The sequence below is a fragment of the Eriocheir sinensis genome, chromosome 17, assembly GCF_024679095.1.
Source record: "Eriocheir sinensis breed Jianghai 21 chromosome 17, ASM2467909v1, whole genome shotgun sequence".
Lineage (NCBI taxonomy): Eukaryota > Metazoa > Arthropoda > Malacostraca > Decapoda > Varunidae > Eriocheir > Eriocheir sinensis.
In genome coordinates this window covers 6,160,659-6,170,658 of record NC_066525.1, presented here as the reverse complement: position 1 = coordinate 6,170,658, position 10,000 = coordinate 6,160,659, and the positions used below count along the sequence as shown (strand labels likewise).

The 10,000-nt window shown below is 45.4% G+C and overlaps 1 protein-coding gene across 4 annotated transcripts in view; it reads left to right on the top strand.

The window, feature by feature from the left end:
- LOC126999862 (glutamate receptor ionotropic, delta-2-like) overlaps positions 1-10,000 on the top strand; it is a 370,968-nt gene that overhangs the window by 110,145 nt on the left and 250,823 nt on the right. For all 4 annotated transcript variants that reach the window (XR_007753644.1, XR_007753643.1, XR_007753642.1 and 1 more), the window contains exon 5: positions 9,862-9,917. The gene's annotated coding sequence lies outside the window, so the exon portion shown is untranslated. The remainder of the gene's footprint in view (positions 1-9,861; positions 9,918-10,000) is intronic.

Sequence of the window (10,000 nt, the reverse complement as noted above, 5' to 3'; positions counted from 1 at the left end):
GAGTGCCTGTGTGTTGCTTTTCTTCTTGTTGTTTTGGTTGTGGTTTTTCTTTTCCTTCCAATGCAGCCTCCGTGTATAATAAGCCTACCATTCTCTCAGATATTCCGTTTGTTTTTAGGTGGTTATGTTGTTTTATGTCGTTCTTATGACTTACGAGGTTATAAGTTGCACATGTTTTCTTGTTGTTGTTGTTGTTCTTGTTCTTCTTCTTCTCCATGGTTTTAGTGGTCAAAATGATGGTAGTGGTAACGGTTGAGATGGTGGTGGTGGTGGTGGGTAGGTGGGAAGAGTTATAGTGGTGCTCCTGTTGGGTAGTGGTGACAGTGGCAGTGGTGGTGGTGATGATGGTGATGACAAAGTTGCGCTATAGACGATACATAATGGCTTTTTGTGGCGCTGTACGTTAATTCCTATAGTGACGGTACTGATGCTGCTGCTGCTGATGATGATGGTGACGACGATGACGGTGCTGACGACGATGATGTTACTGACGATGATGATGCTGACGACGATGATGTTACTGACGACGATGATGATGATGCTGGTGATGCTGCTGCTGCTGCTGATGATGATGACAGTTGTTTTGTTCCTCTCCCCGCCTTGATCGCCGCGCTGATAACACTTGATAGAGATTGCGTCGATAGGCGATAATAACGTTGACCCTGATGGTAATAATGTTGCTATCGGATAATACTAATGAGCTAAATGATAACCGCGGGGCTGATCTCGTGATAACAACAGTGCCAGCAGTGATTGTATAGCGGCTAGTTACTGTATTACCCCTGAAGCGTATAATGGCGTATGAGGGGTTGTTTTAAGTGAGGCAAAGTTGGGAGCGCGTGCATTTAAAGCTACGCGTGGCCTCCGTGCTCATTTCCGTGACATTCCCCCATGAGTCTTTGGCGGGATGTAAGAGTAACAATGTGACATCCGGGAGAGTTATGAGAGTGTGAAAAAATGCGTAGCGATGGTGATGGGTTACGCACATACGCTTTTGGAGATTACGGTGCATGGTGGTGTATACGCAGTGGACATAGATTCTCCCCTTCCTTCTCTCCCTCTGTCTCTTTCTCTTTCTCTTACCCCTTATTACACCCCCTCCTCTTCCTCTTTATCTCTCCCATCACCGTCGCTCACCAGAACAACCACACGTCACACAGACACAACACGCTACTTCACTTTCTAACCCTTACACCATCACGTCTCCTCCTCCTCGTCCTCGTCCGACAGCAACCAAGACAGACTAAACCTAAAAAGAAAAGGAAATGATGTAAGTGAGGAAATACGAGACTCACGAAGCACTACCATCATCATCATAGTCATCATCATCAGGAAGTCATCAAATCGTAAACAAGACCTAAAACTAGAACCTTAACCATGCACCAGCCCGTCAGGAGGGGGAGGAGGAGGAGGAGGAGGAGGAGCATCACATCTCAGAAGAAGCCCTCCCTCGGCCACACTAATTAACAACCCGTCCCAAAATATCCACCTGAACCCAACACATACACACATACACACACACACACATACATACATACGCAGGTGTTAAAAAAGAAATATGTATGTGGCGCGCTTTTCCCAGACTTATTGAAACCCACGAAGGCCAATAAATATGTTCACGGCGCCGCGGATGAAAAAAAAAGTGAGAGCGACAGGAGATCAGACGAGGATATTGTCAGGTGTCAGCGCGCAGGAGGCTGGCAGCGCGGCGCCTCAAAGGGAACTAACGGGGCTCAGGTGTGTCTATAGACGCCTTCTAATTAGCCCACGAGCCCTCAGGTGCCCTTCACGCCCACTCCACGCCTGTCCGCGCCGCACGCCCCACTCACGTCTCCACTCACGCCCTCACGACGCCCATACACGTCAGCGTTGCCGTCAGTAGAAGCCCGACACTGATTTAGAGTAGTACCCCCCTCTCCCTTCCCTCTTCTCTCTCTCTCTCGCTCTCTGTCTCATTTTCTAGATAGACAAATTCATAGATACAGAGAGATAGTTAGGTAGATAGATAGATTGATTGATAGATAGACATACAGGTAGTACTAGCCATTCCCCTTCCTTCTCTCTTGCTCTTTAGATAGATAAATACATACAACTAGAGATAATTAGGTAGATAGATAGATAGATTAATTGATAGACAGATATAGAGATAGATACAGATAAATACATGAATAGACAGAATGATAGGTAAATAGATAGGTATAGATTGATAGGTAAATAGATAGATAGATAGATAGATAGATAGACCAGTAGATGAACAGATAGACAGATGAAACGTACTTCAAAAATCATTCGCTTCATAATTTTCCACAAGAAATCATTCCTCTCAAATATAAGAATTTTTTGCTACATCTTCGTTTTTTCCTCCGCCACCCCCCCCCACTCCCACCTCCCCCTCCTCCTCCTTTTCCTCCTCCTCCTCCTCCTCCTCCTCGTCGTGCTGTCACCCGCCGCGCCCTCTAAGCCCCTCTCACCTGCTATGGCTAATTCCCTCCTTTATTGGCTGGTTCCCTCTCCTTCAGCCGACACCTGACGACACCTCCGGCAGGTAGGCAGAGGGAGGAAGACGGGTCCTCTTAACACCCTCACCTGCCCTCCCTGACCCTCACCTGGCCCTGCCCTCCCCATGCCTCGCCCCTCTCCTGCCTTCTTTCCCCTTCTCCCGTGTCAACCTCTCACCTTTCAAGTTTTTTTCTATGCTTTTTTTTTCGTGTATATCATGTTGTGTGTATATTTTCCGCTTCCTTTTACTTTCCCTCGCATGTTTGTATATTTTTAGGGTCGAGAATTTCGACGAACAAACCTCAGCGTTCCTGTAACGTGTTGGAATCGTATTCATGGTCTTTCTTGTGACATGGATAATACGCATCGCACAAGTCACAAGAAAATGTATTGAAAAAAGTTAGCAGGAAGGAAAAAAGTTGAAGACTAAACACAGTCGTGAGATACACCTTGATATGCACGGGAAAAGGTAATATATATATATATATATATATATATATATATATATATATATATATATATATATATATATATATATATATATATATATATATATATATATATATGTGTGTGTGTGTGTGTGTGTGTGTGTGTGTGTGTGGCCTCGGTGCTCATCTCCCTCACATGGGTAAAATGGAAATAGAATTAGAAAAGAAAGTTTATGAAGCAGAGCGAGACAAGTTGTGATATGTGTTAGTTCGGTCGTTCGCCGTGTGGTGGAGCATAAGCAGCGACGGTGTGTGTGTGTGTGTGTGTGTGTGTGTGTGTGTGTGTGTGTACTCCTTCCAGTATCAACTGCACGCTCCCCAAAGGAAATAATAAGTCATAATAATTAGAAAAAATATGAATCCAAACATAAGTGCCATAGCGAGTTTTTATCCTTTTTTCCCTCGAGGTGTCTCCTTACGCTGTAAAATAATATCAGACCCAAGCACTGGCGATAATGTAGACATGTAAATCAATTCTTCAATGACACTCGAAAAAATACTGGCTAGGGAACTTCAAGCAGGGTAGGACAGGGCACAGCAAGGCGATTTGGGCACGGATGGTTGGCAGGGTAAGGACAAGGGAGGCAGGGCAGGTATTCTAAAGGTAATACAGAAAGCAAGGATGCTGTGGGAGACTGGGCAGGGAGGGAGGAAGAGAGGGAGGAACCGAGTCTCATGTAGGAGGTAGGTCTGTTTGCTGGCAGTAGTGGTGATGGTGGTGGTGGTGATAGTAGTAGTGGTGGTGGTGGTGGTGGTGGTGATGGTGGTGGTGGTTTTGATAGTGGTGTTGTTTGAGCTTGTTGTTGAATTGGATTCTCTGCAATTTGTTACGAAGCTCAAAGGACAGACTAAGGGACGCGAACCTGGAGTGTGTGTGTGTGTGTGTGTGTGTGTGTGTGTGTGTGTGTGTGTGTGTGTGTGTGTGTGTGTGTGTGTGTGTGTGTGTGTGTGTGTGTGTGTGTGTGTGTGTGTGTGTGTGTGTGTGTGTGTGTGTGTGTGTGTGTGTGTGTGTGTGTGTGTGTGTGTGTGTGTGTGTGTGTGTGTGTGTGTGTGTGTGTGTGTGTGTGTGTGTGTGTGTGTGTGTGTGTGTGTGTGTGTGTGTGTGTGTGTGTGTGTGTGTGTGTGTGTGTGTGTGTGTGTGTGTGTGTGTGTGTGTGTGTGTGTGTGTGTGTGTGAGTGAGTGAGAGTGTGTGTGTGTGTGTGTGTGTGTGTGTGTGTGTGTGTGTGTGTGTGTGTGTGTGTGTGTGTGCGCTCCCGGCGGCGGGGTGCAGGCAGACAAGTGACAGACGGGCTGCGGGAAACATATAGGACCGGATCCCTCAGGACACAGGATCAAAGGCTGCTGACGCGGCGCACTGGGCATTAAATCCTTTTTGATCGATGCGACGTTATCCTAGAGTGAGAGTTGTACGCCCTCCCCCCCTATACCCCCCCCCCTCTCTCTCTCTCTCTCTCTCTCTCTAGCCGCCGCCGCCACCGCAAAAATACAGTTTGGGGAATAAGACTTGTTTTGCTTCCCACCCGCTGCCTGGCGTACGGCGCGGGACACTGTTTACGTTTCCTGGAGAAGTCATCGGCGCCCAAACTATCGTACAGCGCCCCTCCACTTCTCCCCTCCCCTCCCCTCCCGCCCCTACCCCAGCGTCTCCATATTACCGTACTCTGAATATTACATCTATCAGTTTCTGACACCCAGAGCTCTTGTACCCACAGCAATACCGAGATTCAGTTAAAGTTATCGTTCACCCCGTTGGTTATTGATGTGATATTTTCCTTTTTGTATTAGTTATGGGTGAGAAAATGGAAAATACACTAGCTGAGTACGATAATTTGTTAACGTTGCCCCTCACCTCCGTTGCCAGGTTATCGTACTCAGAACATCGTATTTACCGGTTTCTGCTCCATAACTATTGCCAAGAACAGCCAATAATTAACCATTTTACGATAACTATATATGAAGTGGGTTATTTGGGTGGAGGAGATGGTTTTTAGGTCGGAAATCGGCAGACATAAGAGGCTGAGTACGATACTTTGTTAACGTTGCCCCTTACACTCTTACTCTCGTTCGTGACACATTCTGGAGGAGTGCTGAGTGCTGAGGTGGTTAAGAAGAGGATCAAGAGGAGGAGGAGGAGGACCTACGAAGCGATACAAAGCGATACACGTCAAAAAAAGAAGAAAAAGAATGATAATAAGAAGTAGACGAAGAAGAGGAGGAAGATGATGATTTGGCGAAACTCTGTGACCGTCTAGTTCATGATTGTCTGTGGTTAGCGAAGGAGGGAAGAAGAGTAGAAGGAGAAAGAGGAGGAAGAAGAGGGAGAGAGAAATGAGACTAATTATAATGGTAGACAGAGATGAGACTAATTATAATGGTAGACAGAGATGAGACTAATTATAATGGTAGACAGAGATGAGACTAATTATAATGGTATAGCATCACCTCGTTAACGCTCTAATTACCTCCATCATCACCATCATCACCAGTATATCATTAACATTGCCATCATTATCACTGCATTACCGTCACCTTCACCATTAATCACTACACTTTCATCACCGTCTTCATCACCACCATCATCACCATCATCACCAGTATATCATTAACATGGCCATCATTATTATTGCATTATCGTCACCTTCACCATTAATCATTGCCCCTTCATCACCGTCTTCATCACCACCATTATCATCACACCACCATTAACACCACCGCTAACACCACTTTCGTACCATTATCACGCTACCACCATCATCATCACCATCACCACCACTCTCCGCGCCCACACCTCCAGAATTTACTATCACCAATCTTGCCATCAAAATCATCACCACATCCAGTTTTCATCACCATAACCACCACCATCACCACCACCACCATTATCACAGCAATAACAATAACAACAGCAATTATGGATTATGACTATGAACACCACATTCTCTCTCTCTCTCTCTCTCTCTCTCTCTCTCTCTCTCTCTCTCTCTCTCTCACACACACACACTCTTTATTCACTCACTCACACACACACACTCACACACACGCACACTCTCTCACACACACTCTCTCTCCCTCTCTCTGTCTCTCTCGCACACACACTCTCTCCCACTCTCTCTCAGTCTCTCTCTCGCACGGATACGTAGAAAATTGAAATAAAAAAGGAGGCTTTGAATATAGAGTCTCCAAATCCCTTGTTAATGGAGGGTGGACGCCGAGGCGGGGACACAGAGGCTGAATGGCTGAGTGTGACTTCAAAAGGACTCTCTCTTTGTGTGGGGAATTGCAAGAGGTTCGGGCGGGGGGGGAGGAGGAGGAGAGGGAAAGAGAGGAGTTGTTCGGGTGGAGGGAAAGGGGAGGAGGAGGAGGAGGGGATGAAGGGGAGTGGAGAAGGGAGTGGGGGATGGAGGGAGAAGGAAGAGAGGAGAGTTAGTCGGGGGTGAGAGGAAGGGGACGGGATGGAGAAGGAAAAGGAGGGGAGGAGAGGAAAGGAGAGTTGGAGGAGGGGGAGAGGGAAAGAGGAGAGTGGCTGAGGGGAGAGAAACGGGGAAAGGGAGAAGAGGGGGAGAGGGAGAGGAAGGGGAAGGAAGGGGGGAGTTTGATATGATAAAAAATATATATTGTTGGCACCTCGACGTTTTGGGGAAAAGTGGGAGATGGGGTGAAGGGGAGATGGGGAGGCAAAAATAAAAAAAAGATGGGGAGTGTAAAGGGATGCGATTTCGAGTTCTTTTTTTCTTTTATATATTTGTTTTTTTTTTTTTCAATGTTTGTTTCATCTCTATATTTTTTTTTTTAACCCTTTGCTCAAATTTTTTTCATTGGTTTTCTTTTAGTTTGACCCGAAGTCTATAAATGTAGAGAGAAAAAATGGGAGTGGTTTAGAGAGAGAGAGAGAGAGAGAGAGAGAGAGAGAGAGAGAGAGAGAGAGAGAGACTGACTCGCGGCCCCAAAAAGGAAAACAGAAAGCAACAACAAAAAAAAAGTAATTGACCTCTTTTGCTTGTTGTCATTGTTGTTGTTGTTTTTCTTCTATTTTTTTAGTTGGTAATGATGTTTGTTTTGTTGTTGTTTTTGTTGTTGATGATGATGATGATTGCTTGTATATTTGTTGCTATTTCTATTCTTTTTTCTTTTTATTCTCTTTATTTACTTTCTACTTATTTAAATCGCTTTTGTTTTTTCATTAATGTTTCTCTTTTATTTCCCCTCGTTGTTGTTGTTGTTGTTGTTGTTAATGACGTTGCTTCTATAGATCTTGTTTTTATTTACGTTGTTGATGTTGTTTTTGCCCTCGTTATTGTTCTTGTTTGCGCCATTATTTGTTGTCCCTGCCACTACCTCCTCCTCCTCCTCCTCCTCCTCCTCCTCCTCCTCCCTCCGCCGCTCCTTCCTCCCCTTTCAGAAGCATAATAGGGAACACAACAGTGGCGGGCCTGCAGGTGACGCTCGCTTCCCTCGTTAGGTGGTTCTGGGGAGGAGGGGCGAAGAAGGCGGGGGGACAAAGGGGGAGGGAGTTAAGGGGTCGAAGGACGGGGGAGGGAGTTAAGGGGTCGTAGGAAGGGGGAGGAAGTTAAGTGGTCATAGGAAGGGGTAGGGAGTTATGGGGTCGTAGGATGGGGGAGGGAGTTAAGGGGTCGTAGGAAGGGGGAGGGAGTTAAGAGGTCGTAGGGAGGGGGAGCAAGAGAGGGGGGTGGAAAGTTAGGAAAAGGGAGACATGGGGAAGTGGGGAGAAAGGGGTGTTTAAAGAGGAAAGGGGGGCGTGTTTATGAAGGGGAGAGGGGGGAGGCTTGGGAAAGGGGGATATGGAGAGATTGGGGAAAAGGGGGTCAGAGGCGGAGGGAGAAGGGGGAAGAGGGAAGAGGAGGGCATGGAGGGGAAGGAGGGCAGGGGGGTGGAGGGTACAGAAGGGTGAGGAAAAAGGGGGTAGGAAGGTAGGGGAAGGGGGAGGGGGGGAAAGTGGGGGAAGAGGGGGAGGGGTAGATGGTAGGGGGAACAATTTAAGGTCAGGGTCGTTAGAGAGAGAGAGAGAGAGAGAGAGAGAGAGAGAGAGAGAGAGAGAGAGAGAGAGAGAGAGAGAGAGAGAGAGAGAATAAAAGTAATAAAATCTAAGACAAAGAAAAAAGAGAAAAAAATGAAATAATATAACGTAAAATGTAAATATATGAAAAAAAATGAAAAAAAATATGTATATAAAGAAATTCGTAAAAAAATAGTAAGAGAGAGAGAGAGAGAGAGAGAGAGAGAGAGAGAGAGAGAGAGAGAGAGAGAGAGAGAGAGAGAGAGAGAGAATTGGCCGTATGTAAGAGCACTCGAGTCCCCTAAATGAAGAGACTCTGATCGATCGATGTAACTTTTTTTTTTTTTTTTTTTTTTCACATCCCTCCTCCTCCTCTTCCTCTTGCTATCCTCTCCCTCCTCCTTTGCCTCTCCTTCCTCTGTATCTCCTCTCCTTACTTCTCCTCCTCTTGCCTCTCCTTCTTCTGTATCTCCTCTCCTTACTTCTCCTCCTCTTGCCTCTCCTCCTCTTTCTTTGTTAAATATATAAAAAAAAGATAGAAAAACAAAACAATCAAGAGGAAAATAAACAAGTCTTCGGCAGCTTCATTGATTGTCCCTTTCATTGCAGGGTTTTGTGTGCCTTGTTTTTCTCCTCTCCCTTTTTTTTTCCTTTCCTTTCTCTTCTTTCTTCTTTTTTTGTTGTTGTCGAGAAAGCTGTGAGCAGAAGGGAGCGTGGAAAAGAGAGAAAGAGAGAGAGAGAAAAAAAGAGAGGAGTGCTATTGAAAGGAAGGTCAGAGGTGTGTGTGTGTGTGTGTGTGTGTGTGTGTGTGTGTGTGTGTGTGTGTGTGTGTTCAACAAAGGAAGCCATTTTAAGAGTGCCGTGCCAGTAACTTTGCGTCGTGCACACACACACACACACACACACACACACACACGCACACACACACGCACGCACACCTTTCTTGCTTATTTTTATTATTATTGGCTATTGTTTTTCCTGTTCGTGTTGTTGTTGTTATTATTATTATTATTATTATTATTATTATTATTATTATTATTATTATTGTTGTTGTTGGTTATGGTAACGTAATATTTTCTTTGCAATATTCTTTTTTTTAATATTTTTCACTAACTTTCTTATTCTTTTTGTTATTGCTTCTTGTTATTCCTCTTCCTGTTGTTACTATTACCGTTATTGTTGTTATTGTTCTTGTTATCAGTAGTTTTTTCATCATTCACTTTGGTAATTTTGTTTTCCTTCAATCCGCTTCGTCAGTGTTGCCACCTAAGCGCAATCACACCAGGCCTCTCATCTCCCCCTCCTTCCCCCTCCCCCCCCTCCTGTGCATCCCTCTACAGCTGCTGCATCCGTCACTCTTTTTGCAGGCCGCCGCTTCCTCCCACTCCCTCCACGTGTCCCGTCCACACACTGCTCATCACACACTGCTCGCCACTCACACCATAACCACTAAGGGCCAGTTTCACAGTTCCCCATGACGGGTTAGTGAGCTCCCAAACTAATACCAGAGCCTTTGAAATTTCCTTGTATAGTGCCTGGTGTTTATATTTAAGTTCACAAATTTGATGAAAACTATACAGGAAAAGTCTTTTGTATTTAGTGTGGCATGGAAGACCTCACCGAATTTGGATGGTTTGGGATTCTATAGTTTGGTTCGGGCTGTTACGAAGACACTGTGCTGGACTGTGAACTCTGCTCTTAGTACCCTACCAAGGCCCCACCATGCACTGTAGCCTCCCCCTCAGCTGCACCATGCCCTCTAATGTATCTTCTATATGTTACAGCCTCTCCATATTGTATAACGCAGAGTCTGATTTTCTATGCCAAGGATTTCAGTGTTGTTGTTTTGTCTTCTTCAGAACCTATACGTGTGAGGTGTGTCCGTGTACTCGTCCGCCAGCCAGCCAGTCCTAAGGTACGTGTATAGTACCTGTTGTTGTTGTTGATACTTATGTTTTTTTGTGTGTTTTTTGTTTTTTCGTCTCTATTGAGGAGGAG